This window comes from Rattus norvegicus, chromosome 1 (genome assembly GCF_021556685.1).
Source record: "Rattus norvegicus strain SHRSP/BbbUtx chromosome 1, alternate assembly SHRSP_T2T, whole genome shotgun sequence".
NCBI classification, from domain to species: Eukaryota; Metazoa; Chordata; class Mammalia; order Rodentia; family Muridae; genus Rattus; species Rattus norvegicus.
Genome location: NC_141534.1, coordinates 133080770 through 133098890, shown reverse-complemented (window position 1 = coordinate 133098890; position 18121 = coordinate 133080770). Strand labels below are relative to the sequence as shown.

Sequence of the window (18121 nt, the reverse complement as noted above, 5' to 3'; positions counted from 1 at the left end):
ACACACGCACATACACATACATGCACACACACATGCACATACATACACACACATGCACATACACACACACACATACATGCACACACACACACACACACACACACACACACACACACACCATAAAATAAATACTTTTTTCATACAGCATGGGTGATTTTGAAATGAAGAAATGGATGTTAGGTAATTCTAGCAGAAAAGTCAAAACTTCTGCCTCAGGCTTTCAGTCAGAAGAACTTAAGGCAAAGTGGGGAGAGAAACTTGCTGTGTTCCCACCTGTGTCATCTTTAACCCTCTCTTCCACTCAGAAAGGACGGCATCTGTACTATCCCTTACAGGAAATGAGCTCTTGTAAGTGAAGGCTCAGAGCCAGTTAGCAACACCCTGCTTCAAAGCCGGGCCCATCTAGCCAAAATAGCCATTCCCCCCCTGAGTTCCCCAAAATCCTAACTGAAGGCTGCCACAGAGGCACATCCTAGTGACAAAAAGACATGTGTTCTTCTCAAGTTCCCCCATTGTGGCCATTTAATATCGCCCAAATACACATGCACGACGACTTGGCCCCAGGGTGGTGTAGTAGGGATGGCTGAGAAGGGCCAGCGAGAGGACTTTAGGTGCTATGCGCTCTATCTATCTATCTATCTATGTGTATATATATATATATATATATATATATATATATATATATATATATATATATATCTGCACCAACATCGACCCATCATTTACCCTTTTGCCTTTCCAAGACTCCAAAGTAGTGGGTCTGCCAGAATTGGACCTGGGCCTCCGAAGCTATGGGCATGACAGAACTTTTCCCTGTAAGGTTCTTTTCTCAGGTATTTATTTCATCACCATGACAGAAGACCAACTTAGGCATAAATATGCCTCTTGTCATCAGAACTTATTATTCGGGCCCTCAACATCAAGAAGTCCCAGAAGGTCTAAGAGAAGAGTGAAGAGAAAAATCACAAGGCAGAGGAGCCGGGGTTCACCAGAACCAAGAAGGCCCACTGGATGTGAGGCTCCCAGGTCCGCACAGCTCACCTGAGGTCCTCTTCTCCTACAATAGCAAAAGCAGAGCTCTGAGTGGTTTGATGGGGAGGTAATAAGGGCAGTCATAGTTAGATGATGTGGAGGAAATGGGGATGAGTACTTTTTCAGTGTTCCTCTTGGTTTGGGCTCACAGACCTGACCCGGAAGGGGATTTCCTAGCAAGAGCAGTCAAATGTCTCCTGCTCGGTGCCTCTCTCATACTGTCCAGCAGCAGCTGCAGCAGAAACCGATGGCCAGAGCAGCGGCAAGGCCAGGGTCAGGCCAGGCCAAGAGCAGCTGGCCATCCACAGTGTACTGAGCCTGCAGAGTAGGCAAGCACGGACTGGAGGCGGCTCTGGGACACGGAATTAGCTGTGTTACAGCTTGGACCTTGCCGCACTGCTATTATGGCTAAATAAAAATCTATCTCAGTGCAACTCATTTTTTTCCCACAAGAAAAAGGGGGATGCACTCAATTGCTCTGTTTTCGGTGACCCCTCCTAATGTCATGTCCAAACGTATAAAATATCCATCCTTTTTAGTGCTGGCCCGTCCATCTGTAGGCCAATTCCGAAGAAGTCAGTTCTTCATTATCTATTCCTGACCCTGGGGCAAGAAGGGAACACATGACTTTTTCCTTGTTTGGATATTTCAAGAACCTCCCAAATGCTTCTGATTCATTTTTTTCTTCCTGAAATACTCAGTACGAGGATTGGACTTGTCAGTTCTAAACATGGAAATTCCAAACCGAGAAAGCAAGCTTGGTGTTGTAAAGGAAACAACTCAAGTTGCACAGGGCTGGGTCATGCAGGGCTGTTTAGGCAATGCCTTCAGAGTGCCTGTGAGCTCAATGACACAGCATAGATGTAGCACCCCGGAGGCCCTGGGTTCCATCCCAGCCCCCAAACATAAAATAATTAGACGCACAATACCTGTAATTCTATACTAGCCAAACCCTAAAGACATTCAAGAATATCATGGGTTTAGAGAAATAACATGCCGGCTGATGGGGTAGCTCAGGGGGTAAAGGCAACTGTTGCTAAGACTGATGTCAGGAGTTCAAAACCTGGAACCCACATGATGAAAGGTGGAACAGATACCTGCAAGTTGTCCTCTGATTTCTGTATATGTATTATAGTGTGGACATAAGTGTGTCATACACACAATAAAATATAAATAGATGAATGTTGTATAATATATACATATATATAACATCTATTACATACACACACTATATATACATATATGTATTTATATGTATGTATATATATATGTATATATATATGTATATATATATATATATATATGAATGAGGTGAAGTCAGACATGGTGGATATGCTGGCTAGCCTTATGTGAACTTGACAAAAGCTATAGTTATCTGAGAAAACTGCTCCCACTTTACCTTATCAATTGAGAAAAATGCCTCCAAAAAATCCAGGAGTAAGGTATTTTCTTAATTAATGGTGGTGCTATCCCTGGGCCGGTTGTCTTGGTTTCTACAAGAAAGCAGGCTGGGCAAGCCATGAGGAGCAAGTCAGTAAGCAGCACCCCTCCGTGGCCTCTGCATCAGCTCCTGCCTTCAGGTTCCTGCCCGATTTGGGTTCCTGTCCCGACCTTCTTCAATGCTGAACAATGTGGAAGTGTAACCCAGAGAAACCCTTTCCTCTCCGGCTTGCTGTGTGGTTGTGGTGTCCCATCATAGCAGCGGTAACTCAAGACAGGGGGAGGAGCCTGACGCTCACAGTAAGTCCCAGGCCAGACCAGGCCAGACCCTGTGACCATGACTTGCATCTTTTAATTACTTAAGTAAGATAATAGTGTGCCAAGCAACTTCTGGGTGGTGTTCTGGTCTGTTGAATGAACAGAGAACACAGAACCCACAGGCCATGGTGTGAACAGCCAGGCAGAAGGAAGGGCAAGTCCTCGAGATAGAATCATCCATTGTCAGGTTGAGAATAGCCTAGGGTCATGTGCATTCCATGGCCGAAGGCTTGTTTGCCTCCCTTGGAAAGAATGCACGAAGAATGTAAGAGGAGAGAAGGAAACAGCCTCACACTCCAGGGGCTGCAGAGAGGGAAAGTGGAGAAAATGGTAGAAATGGGAAGCCGGTGCACAGGGTCTGTTCTAGAAGATGAGGCCATCTGGATGCTGGTTAGACAACAGATGAGTTCATTTAATGTTACTAAACGTACACTTACACAAGGCTGCAACAGTAAATTCTGTGACGTGCATGTTGTCACACGTATAATTCATTGATGAAAGCCTCACGCCCTAAATCTCTGTGTGGGTTGAACGAGAAAAGCCCTCCATAGACTCCCCCACTTGAACAGTTGGTCTCCGGTTGGTGGTCTTATTTGAGCAGGCCTAGCAGGGATGGCCTTCCTAGAGGAAGTACATCAGTGGGAAGGGCTTTGAGGTTTCAAACCCCTATGCCACTTCAAGTTCAATCTCTTTGCTTCACGTGTGTCATTTGAGACGTGGACCCTCAGCTCTTGGGTTCCAGCTCCAGCCTCCATGCCTGCCTGCCTGCCGCCACACTTCCCTGCCACCAGGGTAATTGTGCTCTTATGCCTCTGAAACCTTAAGCCCCCATAAACCTCTCCTTGTATAACCTGTTGCGGTCATGGTGTTTAGCACAAGAGAAAGGTAACTATTACGACATCATGACTAATATTGAGGGACAGCACCCCCCTATAATACAGGCACTCTGCTCCCAGGGGACACTCAGCCAAGCCTAACCACCACAGCTGAGCACTCTGTCACCTGCTATTTGCACACTGCCCACCCACAGATCTCCGTGATGGAGCAAGGCACAGGACAGGGCGGAAGGGTCCCAGAAGCCCCCTCTAGGTCAGAAAGGCCTGATGACAGTAGCAAGATATAAGCCTGAGACAAGCAAAAGAGATGCTCTGCCTTTTTTCTCATGGAAGTTCCTGCTCAGGGGAAGTCTAGAAGGCAGCGCCTGATGCTTGAGGGGACACCTGGCTGGGCCCGCAGCAGTGCAGCCAATTGTCTGGAAAGTCTGTCCCTAGTGTCCAACTCTGGCTGTGTTCCAGTCAGAGCTCAGAGCCCTGGCCGCCTTCGTCACATTCCCTTGGCAGCCTGAGCCAAGCAGGTACACTTGCTGCCAACAGAGCACTGTGGCTCTCCCAGCTGGGTGACTTGGGGACACAGAGATGGTTGGGATGATCGGCAGACTGGGACCTGAGAAGGAATGAGAGGCTGGGACAGATGGAGAGGTGACAGTCATCACAGCAGGTAGGGTTTTCACAAAGCTGTCTCTAGGATGAGCCACAGCCTGCCCAAAGTCCCATTCGGGCCTCACCCAAAAAGGCAAGGGTTACATTTACTAAATTCACAGGACCTGTAAGGGAGGTCCTGGGCATGAATTGGAAAGGCATACTCTGGAGTCCCCAGATGCCCTGAAGCAGAGACCTGCTGTGTGTGTGAGAGCCTCCCAGGGCTCCCAGCAGGTGCTCACGCGTAAGAAAGAACCAATGAGCATTCTAAGGCTGGGCTGCCTCTGAGGGATACCACAGAGAGATCCATTGTCTGTTTCATATGGTAATAAAGCAAAATTGATGTCATTTTTCCTCCAAACAGTTTGCCTGGATGGTCTCGGGTTTTTAATACCACTCCATGGTTGTTAAGGAAGCAAAGAACAACCAAAACTCTGACGGGTAGCCCTGCTTTCCAACTTGGCTGCCCATCCCCAGGGTTTCTGGTGCCACACCACCTGTTTCTGTCTGAAATGTGTGCCTTAAAATATTCCTGCTCTGGTGTCACCCGAGGACCCCCACCCAAGGAGAACCAAACCCCATATACACAGAAGACTCTGCAATGTGTGTGGGAAAGCCAAAGCAGCCCACAGAACACCCTGTAGAGTGAGGTCCTTTTGGATATCTGTCCTGGAAGCAGCTTGTGCACAGTCTCCAGGGACAAAAACCCAGAAGTAGGACTCCATGCCCTCAGTGAAGACACAAAAAAGCAGCTCTTGTTTATTACAGCACCCCGGGTCTTGAGCATGCTAGGTAAACAGCACACACACATGCACACACAGATGCATGCACACACACACACACCACACGCATGCACACACGCTCACACACACAGAGACACACACACATGCACACAGATGCATGCACATGCACACAGACACACAAACACAGACAGACACACACATGCACACGCACACACACACACACACGCACATGCATACACATGCACACAGACACATACAGAGCAAGCCTCGCTCCTCATGCCCAGGGTCTTCAGCGAGCAGTGTTAGTCCAACCATAGTTTACTAACTCCTACCAACCTCCCCTCTGGCTGGCTTTGTTCTTAGCTCAGTGCCACCCCTTTGGAAGAGAAGACCACCCCTCACAGAGGTGCTTCAGTTACTCGCTCTCATATGGTTCAGGATGTGACCCTAACACTCTCCAGGATTCCCTCTCACTGAATCGTGTTCGGTAGGGTTGGTGGCTTCTTCTGCTGAGGAGGATAATACACACCAACGATTCCTGTTGCACACACAAGTGGGTAGCAAGGTCTCCTGCTTTGTGGCACCTTAAGTGGGTAGAAAGGTGCTAGCAATGGAGACAGATGCAATCAATACATAGCTTTTCTCTTGACAGTAAAATTCATAGAGCACACAGCCTATAGTTTGTACCATGTTTGTGTGCACAGTTTTGCCTCCAGAACTTGACCACCTTGTGAAATAAAACACTGTCCCCAGTGAACACTTATCTCCCCATTTCCCCAGTCCCTCTATTCAGGCTCCATATGTCTGACAGCTCTGGATATCAGGCATAAACGGGATGACCGACTACTTGTCCTGTGGTGGCCGGCTTATTTCACTAAGCATGATGGCCTTCAGGGTCATCCTCTTTACAGAACATACCCGCACTTCTTTCTTTCAAGGCTGAATACGATGTTCCATACTGTATATCTGCTACACTTTACTTGCCTGTGCCTCTATCAGTGGACACTTCTGTGCTTCCAGCTTTTAGCTACGGAGAATGATGCTACACTGAACTCCTTCAGGACCCAGCTCATGTTTGTTTCTGTGTGGACAGATGTGGATTCTGTCTACCCAGCAGCCTCCAGAGAAGGTCTGGGTTCATGAATTGCTCACGAGGCTCTGAAAGGGAGGGTGCAAACAGTAGGCTATGTTCCTGGAGCACAGGCAAGGCAGCAGAGCAGAGCAGAGCAGAGCAGAGCAGAGCATCTGAGAGTGTGGGTCAACCTCGTTCCTGATGGACCCGTACCTTGACTTCTCCTCTGGCCCCGTCTACCTTAATCTTCTCCCCTTCTCAAATTCTGAGCTGGTGGGCCCATACTCCCGTTGACCTTGGATACCTCTTGTACCTCCTCTCTTGCCTCATGAGCCCAACTCAAATGCGGTGGCTTAACACCCACACCCTAACAGACACTGGAGTCAAGCTTCGTGCTCTAGGTTTCATAAAACGCCTTCTTTCCCACCTGGAAAGCAAGCCCACTTAGCCTGAGGCCAATTTTCCTTGGTGTCTCTTCTCTCCACCATCCACGCCTGTGCTTGCTGTACCAGGGTGCAGGTGGGAGGCTGCTCCTGGCAGCCGCTTTCCTCCTTTTAACCTTGTATGGTTTGGCTTCGTCCTCTGCCACCCTTCTTATGAAACAACAGGTGTGCTAAGGGGACTCAGGAGACTTTCCACTGCACACGGCTGCCTGGGGACCCTGGGAGGTAGGTAACTATATAATCACATGAATGTGGAAACATTCCCTTCTGGCTTGTGCATACAACATAAATCCCTGTGCTTAGGATATACAAGAGCCTTTTCAGAGTAAATTAATCAAGGAATTAAAAAAATATACAGCCAGACCCCCACCCCCTCCCAGCTCTTTGTTCCAGTTTCTCCAGACTCACTCTTAGGTCTGCAGCTGTGTGCTCCTTCTACCCTCCCTCTATTTCCTGGGCTCTGCCTCTTGGTGTAGACCCTGGGTTCCCTTAGCTCTTTCCTGCTTCTCCTCTCAGCCTTTCCTCCTAACCCATCTTTATTTTATTTGTACACCCACCAACCTACAGAAATGCTCTCTAATGTGAACCCCCACCACCATCACATTTGCCTAGAATCCAGAGTGACAAGAGAAGTCAAAGAACATACCAACCACTCAAATAAGATACCTGCACCATGAAACCCTTCAAACACCATATCTCCAGATGCCTGGATCCTAGCACAAAAACAGAAACATGGCCTCTAAAGGCAATATGCCGCTTCTGAGCAAACCTATGGCAATGGGCCCTCAGAAAAACACTATAACCGAAACACAAGATAAAGACTTCAAAGTAGCAACTATGAATATGTTTAAAGGCCTCAGGGAAAATATAGATAAATCTTTGGAAAAGATCATAAAACACAGTTTAATAAAATAATAATAAAAAATGCTTCAAGACATGAATGTAGAATGTAACAAAGAAAATAGATTCAGAAAAGAAAACCCAAATTGAAATAAAACTGGAAGTGAAAATTCCAGATGTGAAACAAAAATCTCACAGGAAAGCCTCACCAACAGAAGAGAGAATTCCAGGTCTTGAAGGTAGAAAAAATATATAGCTCAATCTAAGCAAATTAAGGGATTGAAAAAGTACAGTCAGAAGCACCCTTCCCAGCTCTTTCCTTCCAGACTCGTTCTTAGACCTGCAGTTGTCTGCCTGCAGGAGCCCCTCTTCTCACCCCACCTCCATTCCCTGGGTTCTGCCTCTTGGTGTGGACCCTGGGTGCCCCTATATCTTTCCTTCTTCCCCTCTCAGCCTTTTTAGAACTTTAAAAATGAGGTAAAAAACAGGCATAAAACATTTCAGAAATCTGGGACACCCCGAAAAGACTAAAACTATAAATAGAGGTATAGAAACAGGAGGAGAATCCAACTCAAAGGTACAGAAAATTAAAGCAAGATCAAAAAATCAGCTTAAATAGACTTATAATCCCCAATGAAATAGAATCAGTAATTAAAAGTCCCCAACCAGAAAAAGGTCTAGGTGGATTCAACACAGAATTGTGCCAGACCTTCAAAGAAGAATTAATGCCAATGTGCCTCAAATTATTCTACAAAATAAAAGTGGAAGGATTTTTTCATTATTTTTACAAAGCTATTATTCCCATAATATAAAACTCACACAAAGACCAAATAAAAAAGAAAATTATAGACCAATCTCTTGTGAAAATAGATGAAAATTTTTCAATAAAATACTTGCAAGCCAAATTCAAGAACATCAAAAAGATCATCCAACAAACTTAAGTTGGTTTCATCCCAGAGATGCAAGGATGATTCAACATATATAAATCAATACATGTAATCCATTACCTAAACAAATTACACTGGATCTTAGCCAAAAGGCGAAGAAGTGATAACATAAACAAACTGAAAGATAAAAATCACATGATTATCTCATTAAATTTAAAAAAGGCCTTTGAAAAAAATCTAGTATCACTTCATAATAAAAGCCTGGAGAGTCTAGGGATGTAAGGGAAATGTCTCAATATAATAAAGGCAGTTTATAGCAAACCCACGGCCAAAATAATCTAAAGGAAGAAACACTCAAAACATTTTCACCAAAATAAGGAACAAGATAAGGATGTGCACTCTCTTCAGAGCTATTCAATACAGTACTTGAAGTCTTAACCGGAGCAATAAGACAATCAAAGGACATAAAGGGGGTAGAAATAGGAAAGAAAGAACTCCAAGTATCTTCATGTATAGATGACATGATAATATACATGTAACCCTAAATATTCCACCAGGAAACTTTTACAGCAGGTAAGCATTTTCAGCACGGTACCAGTATATAAAATGAACACACAAAAATCAGTATTGTTCCTATATATAAATGGCAAATACACTAAGAGATAAATCATGAAAATGGTATTTTTTATAATAGCCTCAATGACAACAGCAACAAAATCTTGAGGTAAGTCTAACCAAAGCAAATGAAAGACTTATATGATAAAAACTTTAAGGCATTGAAGAAAACACCAATAGATGGAAAGACTACTCACACTCATTGGTAGGAGTGGAAAGAATGATATTATAAAAGTGGCCATCCCGCCAAAACGAATTTACAGATTCAAGGAAATCCCCACAGAATTCCAATACAATTCTTCACAGAAATTAAAAAAAAAATCTTCAATTTCATATGGAAAGACAGACAGACAGACAGACAGACAGACAGACACACACACACACACACACACACACACACACACACCTCAAAAACCTATCAACCAAAATAGGATAGCTAAAGCAATCCAGAATAATAATAGAATTGCTGGGGGTATCACCATTCCAGATTTCAAGTTGTACTATGGAGCTACAGTTATAAAAACAGCATAGTGCTGGCATAAAAATAGGTATGTTGATCAATACAACTGAATTAAAGACCCAGACATAATTCCACAAATCTGACAAAGAAAAAAAACCAAACCCGAACCAACAACAACAATAAACACTGTAGAAAAGATAGCGCTTTCAACAAATGGTGCTGCTCAAAGTAGATGGTTGAATGTAGAGGAATGCAATTGTGTATATGTGTGTGTGTGTGTGTGTGTGTGTGTGTGTGTGTGTGTGTGTGCGCGTCATTCTTCATCTCAACCTCAAATTGAACAACGTAAGGCCAGATACTCTGAATCTGATAGAAAACAATGTGGTCAATGAGCTTGAGCCCATCAAAACAGGAAGAGACTTTCTGAACAGGACATCAATGGCACAGGCACTAACCTCAACAATTAACAAATGAGACCTCATGAAACCAAAGACCTTCTGTACAGTAAAGGACACCATCATTTGGGCAAAGCAGCAGACTACAGAATGGGTGAAGACCTCTACCATATGCATCAGGTTATATACACAACTGAGAAAACTAAACATCAAGAAAAACGAATGACCCAATTTAAAAATGGAGAACAGAAGTTGGCAGAGGACTCTTAAAAGGTGACACATAATTGACTGAGAAACATTTAAAGAAGTGCTCGAGGTCCTTAGTCGCCAGGCGAATGCAAGTTCTACTTCGAGATTTTATCTTCTATCAGTCATAATGGCAAGGTCAATAAGACAAGTGACAGCACATGCTGGGGAGGATGCAGAGAAAGAGGAACACTCATCCATTGCTGGTAGGAGTGCAAACTGGTATGACCACTATGGAAATCAGTGCGGAGGTTCCTCAAGAAGCTGGGAAGATACCTATCTCAAGATGTAGCTGTACAATTCTTGGGAATGTACCTATAGGACTGTACATCCTGCCACAGAGACATTTGCTTGCCCATGCTCATCACCGCTCTATTTCTAATAGTCGGAAATTGGAGACAGCCTAGATGTCTATCAACTGATGAATGGATAATGAAAATGTGTTACTCTGGTACATCTACATAATAGACTTACTCAGCTATTAAGAAAAATGCAGTTACGAGCTTTGCATGTAAATGGATAGAGCGAGCAAGGAAATCATCCTGGGTTAGGTAACCTAGACCTCAAAAGACAAGTGTTGTATGCTTTCCCGTTAGCTGTGAGGATTTTAAAGTGTGTGCTGGAAGGACAACCAACACTAATATTTTAAAAAACTAGATGGAGACCTACTATATATTTAGGAACCTATATAGAGGTTCCTAAAGTATACACACATATGAAATGAATCTAATTAGAGTCAACAAATAATAAAGGAGACAATGCCCCAACTAGTCATTAGGCCACCAAGTGAAACCCTCAGTCCCAGGAATAAATAACATTCTGTTGAGTTGCTCCACAAAGAAGCCCCATGGAAACCCCCAAATATCACAGCTATTGCCAAGGCTGCTGTAACCAACCTGACGGTAAGGTCCTATTGCTGAATAAAACACTCATTTACGCCACTGAACGCCGAGAAGGAAGCTGGTGCTTATCTAGAAGCCTCACCCCTGCTGACTAGTGTCCATGGTACTGAAAGGAACTCTGTTCACAAACTGGAAGAGAAAATTAACTATCAATCACCCAGGTATAAACCCTGTGACCTACAACTCGGACCTACCTCCAAGAAAACCTGTACAACAGCAGCACAAATGTCATAAGAGTAGCCAGTCACTCTTTGACTGGATTTAAAGCTCGCTTCATGAGATGGAACCGGTACCTGGTGATTAAAGGGGAAAAGAACCTGACACTACATAGGTCCAGGCCTAGGGAAAACATTATTAATCTGTCAATGAACATAGCAATAAAATGCTACTGCCAGTGATACAGATTTAAACCCATACATGAGTGCATCACTCAACCACATCAAAGAAGGCTCTCACAGTCCATGGGAATTAAGGCAGAGGCCCACAACTGGACAGTGTCCAGAGGACGAGAACCTTTGGACCACTCAGTTCTACCTAGCATGTCTTCATCAACTCCTTCCGATCGGGGCTCAGGGATTTATGTAGAACAGGAGGTAGAATGGAGGCAACTGCCTTCCAGACATGAGACTGATGCACACAGGACCTCACAGAGACTATGGCAGTACGCACAAGAACTTCATACAGGTTCAAGCCAGACAGGCTCCCACCCCTAGCTAAGAAGATATCTGCGATTGATACCCGCTGGCAAAGGGAAAATCAGTTTTCTCCAGTGGAATCTCACGGGGTATATAAACCACATTCCAGGTCAGGTCCAGAGTAGCTGGCCAATATGAAATGTACTCATTGGTATTTATATGAACTTTGTGTCTTATTTTGCTTTTGGGGGGCTTTTTTTTAAAAGAAAATCTTTTTGGTTTTGCCTATTTGTTTTGATTTTCATTTTTGTGTTTTCTGTTTTGTTTTTGTTCTATTTGAGAGAGAGAGAGAGAGAGAGAGAGAGAGAGGGAGAGAGAGAGTGAGAGAGAGAGAGAGAGAGAGAGAGAGAGAGAGAGAGAGAGAGAGAGAGAGAGAACATTAAGTTGGTGAGGAGGATCTGGGGAGAATCAGAGAATCAGGGAAGGGGGAAGCATGACCAAAATATATTGTATGAAAATAATTTCAATTAAAAAATATGAAAATTGAAGGGGAAAAAGAGTAGAACCAGCTTTGTCCTCATTTCAGTCTTTTTCCAAGCTTTGTTTGGTTGAGAAGGCAAAGAATTTTCAGGAAAAAAAAACAAAATATCGTCAGTATATTTTTAAAGATTTCTTATATATACAGCATTCTGTCTGCATGTACGCCTGTAGGCCAGAAGAGGGCGCCAGGCCTCATTATAGATGGTTATGAGCTGCTGGGAATTGACCTCAGGGCCTCAGCCATCTCTCCAGCCCCCAGTATTTGTTAATACAACTTCTTTGCTAACAAGTCTTTCACAAAGGATGTTGCTCGGAGGCACCAGTCACTCAGCCCTGTATTCACAGACTCAGATATCCTGCGAGGTATTGCACACACCCAAGTGTTTCCTCCCGTTAGCAGGCTAACATCTCAGTATATATACATGCTCTCCCTGTCTGCCCAGGTATTACACATACTTGGGTTGCTTCCACCTTTGGGTGATTGTCAACTATAAAGCAGACGTCCAAGTATCTATCCGTGTCTTGGATTTCTCAAAAGTGGAATTGCTGGGACAGAAGCAGGGCTTGGGTTTGGTTTTGAGGAACAGTCCTACTTCCCAGAGCAGTTGTACCGTCTTGCCTCCCCATCAGATCTCTTTTCAGTCACAAACACGTGTGCTCAGTTTTGCTTTTGTGTATGTGTTAGCATTACAATAGATATCCCTGTGGGTGAGCGTGTATTTCACTGTGGGTTTGGCTTGCATTTTCCTATTGATGATTGATGTTAAGTATCTTTCCATATATTTGTTGGCTATTTGCCTTTTTTTTTTTAAGTCTGTTCAAATCCTTTCCTGATTGTTTTCATCTGTTGGTGGTACTGGTGATAAATTTTAGAAGTCTATATTCTGAGTATTAACTGATATGTAATTTGCAAATATTTTCTCCCATTCTGTGCACTGCCCTTTTGCCATGTTAATCGTCTTTTGATGCACAAGAATTTTCGATTGTGCTGTAATCCAATATGTCTATTTTCCTTTTGTTGTTGGCTGTGTCTTTGATATATCCAAGAAATTGCTGCCAAGATGGGTGTCATGACCTCCCCTCCTCCCTTTTTCTTCTGTGTCTTAAATCAGGCCTTCAACATATTTTAAATATGGGGCTCCGATTGCATGTAGGTGTCCAGTTTAGCTAGTACCAGTTGTTGAAAAGACAATTCTCCCTTATCAGCATCTGTGTCAACCATTTGACCAAATATATTAGTGTCAACTTCTGGGTTCTAGATTATGCCATCAGGATAAGGTAACAATCAAGAAGTGCTTTGATTTTTGTAGCTCTGCAGAAAATCTGAGCTCAGGAAGCTTGAGTTCTCCAACTTCATTCTTCTCTTTCATTTCATATCCCATATGGTTTTTAGGATGTATTTCTCTAAACTCCACAGACGTTGGGGTATTCACAGAAACCAACTGTACCTGTTGATTGTTTTAGGTAACACAAATGCTATGACCTGATCTTAAGCCCCTCAACATGACTTCCCATCCATCTCTTCCTTGACTTCCTGACACCAATGGTTCAGAGCTCTGTGTGGCCTTGTTCGCCCTGATTAAGTAAATGCTCAGTATCGAGCTATGTTGACACTCTTGCAAACAGGATTTTCCTGCAAATTGCCTTTTCAGAGTGTTTACTGTTTGTACACACAAAGGAAACCAGCCTGCAGATGTTGGGATTTACACTGCTACTTTGCTGTTTATTGGTAAACACACAAACACAAGCACGCACACAGGACATGTATAACTTTCATGGTCTTCTCTAGTTAACACCACATCATGTGTGAATAGAGATCACTCAGTCTCTTTCTTTCCTATTTGAATGACTATTTTATTTTACTTTATTTTATTTTTTGTACCCAACTTCTCTTGCTAAAACTTCTAGAACTGTGTGGAACAAAAGTTGCAAGTGTGGGCGTCTCTGTCTTGCTTTGCAGGGAAAGGCGTTCCACCATCTGCCACCAAGTACTATGTCAGCCGTGCTATCTTCATTTATGGCTTTTATGACAAGACAGTTTGGATGTGTTCTTTCTACACATTTTGTTGTAAAGGGCTATTGAATTTTGCCAAATTCTTTTTCTGCATTGATGCAATAATCATTAGTTTCTCCCTTTGCTTTGTTAATATGGTTGGTCATGCTCATTGATTTACATACAAAATATTCACACATATAAATATTTCTAATTGCTATATATTTGCTACCTTTGAATTCTATTGACATCTAATGACCTTCTTTGTCACTGATGACCCTTTCTCCTCCCACTCTGCCTTCCCTGTTAGTGTAGCTCCATTCTGCTCTCTTTCCCATCCCAATCTCAATCCCATCCCAATGGGGCATCTTTCTCATCTGGTTACTTCCAACCCATTCTTACCTTTAGATCTAAATGTGAGTCTCTTAGTGACATTTCTGTATTCTGGGTTTTGTTTTGTTTTGTTTTGTTTTAATCCATTGTATAAATATCTATCTTTAATAGAAAACTTAATCCATTTACATTTAAGGCAATGACTGAACCTCTAAAAGTCACTTTTATTTTGGTTTTGTTTTGGTTTGGTTTTCATATCCCTTACAATTTTTTGTCCCATTTTCTGTGTGTATTGTGTTCACTTTTTCCAATACTGAAACTTTATAAATCCCTTTTCATTTTCTTTTGTTTCCATCCCCCGGCTATTTTCTTTGGCTATTTCCCTATACAAATTACATGTCATTAAAATATAAAGTTTTAGTGCTGTTCCACATTTACCCTATCCTAATTTTGGTAGCACAAGAAAATTGCAAAGTAAAAGATTTCACTGAAAGCACATAAGCATGGAGTCGCAACGTGGACTAGGTCTACCACTAAAAAGCAGGCTACTGAAATAAAAGCAACATGGTGGAGCTCTTTGCCCTGGCTGGCAAGGAGGGTCCCTCAGAGGAACACTGGTGATACAGAAAAGCCCCTTCTCTAAGAGGCAGAAGAGAGGTTGAAAGACAGAACATAAACAAGAGAGGAGCAGGGATCTCCTGAGTGGCCCCTGCACTGGAGCCAGGGCTGACAAGGAGGAGCTACAGGAGAAGCAGATGGCCTGTCTGTCATAAGGCTCGGAGGAAGCCACAGTGGACCCCTTACTGACAAGCTCCTGATTCTACTGAGAGACCTTTCCAGGCCACTGGGCAGCAAGAACTGAAGTGGGACTAGTGTGTTAGTGAGCGGGCCAGCAAGGAAGCGAGCTGCTTCACTGGTAAGTCTGGAAAGCATAGAAATTAGCCCAGAGCCCAGAGCAAGAAAAGAGGGGAACCGGAAGTGCCCGGGCAAACTGATTCAGGGAAAAACAGCTGGGATCTAGCGCCTTCCATTCAACTGTGTGTGTATTCGCCAGCCTCCAAGCCTCCATTTCGAATCTTCCCTGTAAAATGATGGCGTGCCAGAGGCATGAAGACACCCTGTTGCTGTCAGGGCTGGGAAGTTCAGCTTAAGTATCTGCCCTTCTCCCACAGGAATCATCCGGCCACTGGCTAGACTCATCAAACGCATCCTAACCCTGAAGGATGCTGGGAAGAATATGAAGAAACACCAGGCGACAAGTTCTCCCAGTTTAGGAATCTCCTTTGCCACTGATGGGGATGCTTGTCTGGACTCTGCCTTGGGAGTCTGGGTGTGACATATTGGGATGCAGGATCTCTGCTCACTGAGACCCAAGCAGGAGGGCAAGAAGGGATAGTTGCCAGGCACAAGAATCACTGTTTTCTACAGCTCGTGTCTGAATGACGAGGCCCACCAACCCAAGCAGGTTTTCCAACCCAAGGAAACGTGAGGAGCCAGCTGCTTCAGTCCCACAACTGCAGCGAACACAGTCTGGAGATAGACGGGGCGGGCCTGTTCCTGCTTGTTATTCTTAGACAAGCTGTGTAATGATGGGGCCCGAGCCCAGCCACAATCCCTTCCCTTCCCTTAGTACTTCACCCGCTTAGACCCCCTATTCCACAACGGCCATGAGCAGGAAAGAAATCTGGAGAATTTCATAAACCAGGAGATTAAGAGGATTGAAGAAGGGGAGTGGCGGCGGCCGAGGGCAATCTTGTTTAAAAACGAGACAGGGTCTGGGTGTGAACTGGTGTCTGTGTACTCCGACCAGCGCAGCAGGAAAGGGTTGAGATGTGCGTGGAACCACCGCGTGGGGGTCCGAGGACTCTGACTCGTTTGCTCTTGGTTTCCAGCATCTCAGAAGTCACAGAGAGAGAGACAGCCTGTGGTGACGAGTGTCATCACACCATACTGCTTCCACGAGGCAATTTCCCACGAGGCACAGGCGTTCTTGGAAGACCTCAAAATTCAAACTGAAAGTGCTTGGCACCAACGGCGGGACTGTGAGCTACGGACATCTTAGTGTAAGTTGCTGTTGAAGTGAAGGACGGGGACCTCTCTGGCCTCTGCCTTACGGTCTCTGCGCCCCGTGGGGGATGGCAGGTGGGTGTTACTCTGTAGGATCCCATTCTCTCCCAGCTGTGATTAAAGAGCTTCCGATGCCTAAGTCAGTTTATAAAAGTGAATATCCACACCTTATGACTGCGTGTCTTGTGAGGAAACGTATGGGTACAACCAGCAATTCTCCATGCTGTGAGAGCAGCAATGGAACCGCTCTGCCCAGAGCACTGCACATGTGAGGAGTAAGGTAAAAGCCAGAGAGGTAAGGCTTCTACAAAAGACAAAAACATCCTAGGAAGGGAACGTCAGCCAGCCGGGCACAAAGGGTTCAATCCTCTTTACCAAATGGGATCGCCACGGTGAGACAGTGGGTCATCTATTTCTCTGTGGCTAGTTAGGGGGAACGGCTTGGGCTTAATGTCATGGCCCTGCCCGAGTATCCCATGAGATTCCTGGCTCCGTGATGCGCAGAGCGCCCCTGCCCTTGAATTTCCCTTCAGGCTCTTGGAAATGAGCTGTGGGTTCTTGTCCCCATGGGGAAGGTTTAATTCAGGTGAGTTTTGTGCAGGCCTGCTAGCCTTCCAGAGCCCTAGCCCTAGTTACAACATGGTCAGAGCGAACATTCCATCAGGGAGGATCAGCAGGTCCTGCTAGCTTCTGTGTCCTTCCTTCCCCATGGACCCTCCCAGGCCATCGCTAGAGGCCAAAGCTTCCTTCTTCACGATACCTAAATGTGAACAAAGAGCCATCTGTATAATTTACCACTCATGAGGGCCACAGCCCCCAGCCATCCTCCAACATGCAAGCAGGGAGCCACCAAACAAGCCTTCTTGTCACAGCTCACTTCCTTCTCAGCATCCAGGCTCTATCCCCTCAGGCAAACAAGAGCAGATGCATTCCGAGACAGCCAAGGATCTATAAGGCTCCAGACCAAAAGACTGGACCAGGCCCCAAGACCTCACAGATTCTGGGGAGGGAGGAATCCCATCTCCCACCCTCAGCCCCAAATGTCTTAAAGTAGTCTACTCTCTGGAGTTTGATAAGTCCTGTGGCCCCAAAGAAGAGTCTGTCTCAGTCTGCTCTATTTACCCACCATCTGGCATTATGAGCCAGCTTCCTGCTTCCATCACCCCTTTCCTAAGGGTCAACCTCCTCCCAGCTTCTTCTTCCTATCCCCTAGGGTTACTGCACCCCAAAGCTGTTCTACTCACAGGAGACACTGCATCTGGGCAGTGCTGCCCACTCTTAAGGCTTGAGGTTGAGAAGCCTCAAGTTCCTCCTTCTAGCCTGATCTCTCACCTTAAGCTGGGTTTGTCCACTGAGAAGCCCTTCCCAGGCAGTGGCTCCATCGCATCCAGGCGCACACATAAGACCAGGTAAGCTGGGATTTCTCTCCTTCTCACACTCATTGCTTCCTGCCAGTCTTTCCCGTCTGGCCTGTTGTTCCTCTACCCACTCCTCCCTGCACATAGGTTCAGACGCTCTTCCCACATGCAGCACGCCGATCCGCTCAGCACGCAGCTTCTCTGACTCTTTCTCCAAACACTGAGATGAACACAAGGCAACATCTCCTACACTTGGGTGGCCCTAGTCTCCTGGGTAGAGCCCCTACCCCTCAGGACCTCTTGTTCACCCCCTCTAGCCTCTGC

The 18121-nt window shown here is 44.9% G+C and overlaps 1 protein-coding gene across 3 annotated transcripts in view; it reads right to left on the bottom strand.

The window, feature by feature from the left end:
* Adamts17 (ADAM metallopeptidase with thrombospondin type 1 motif, 17) overlaps positions 1 to 18121 on the bottom strand; it is a 321560-nt gene that overhangs the window by 246459 nt on the left and 56980 nt on the right.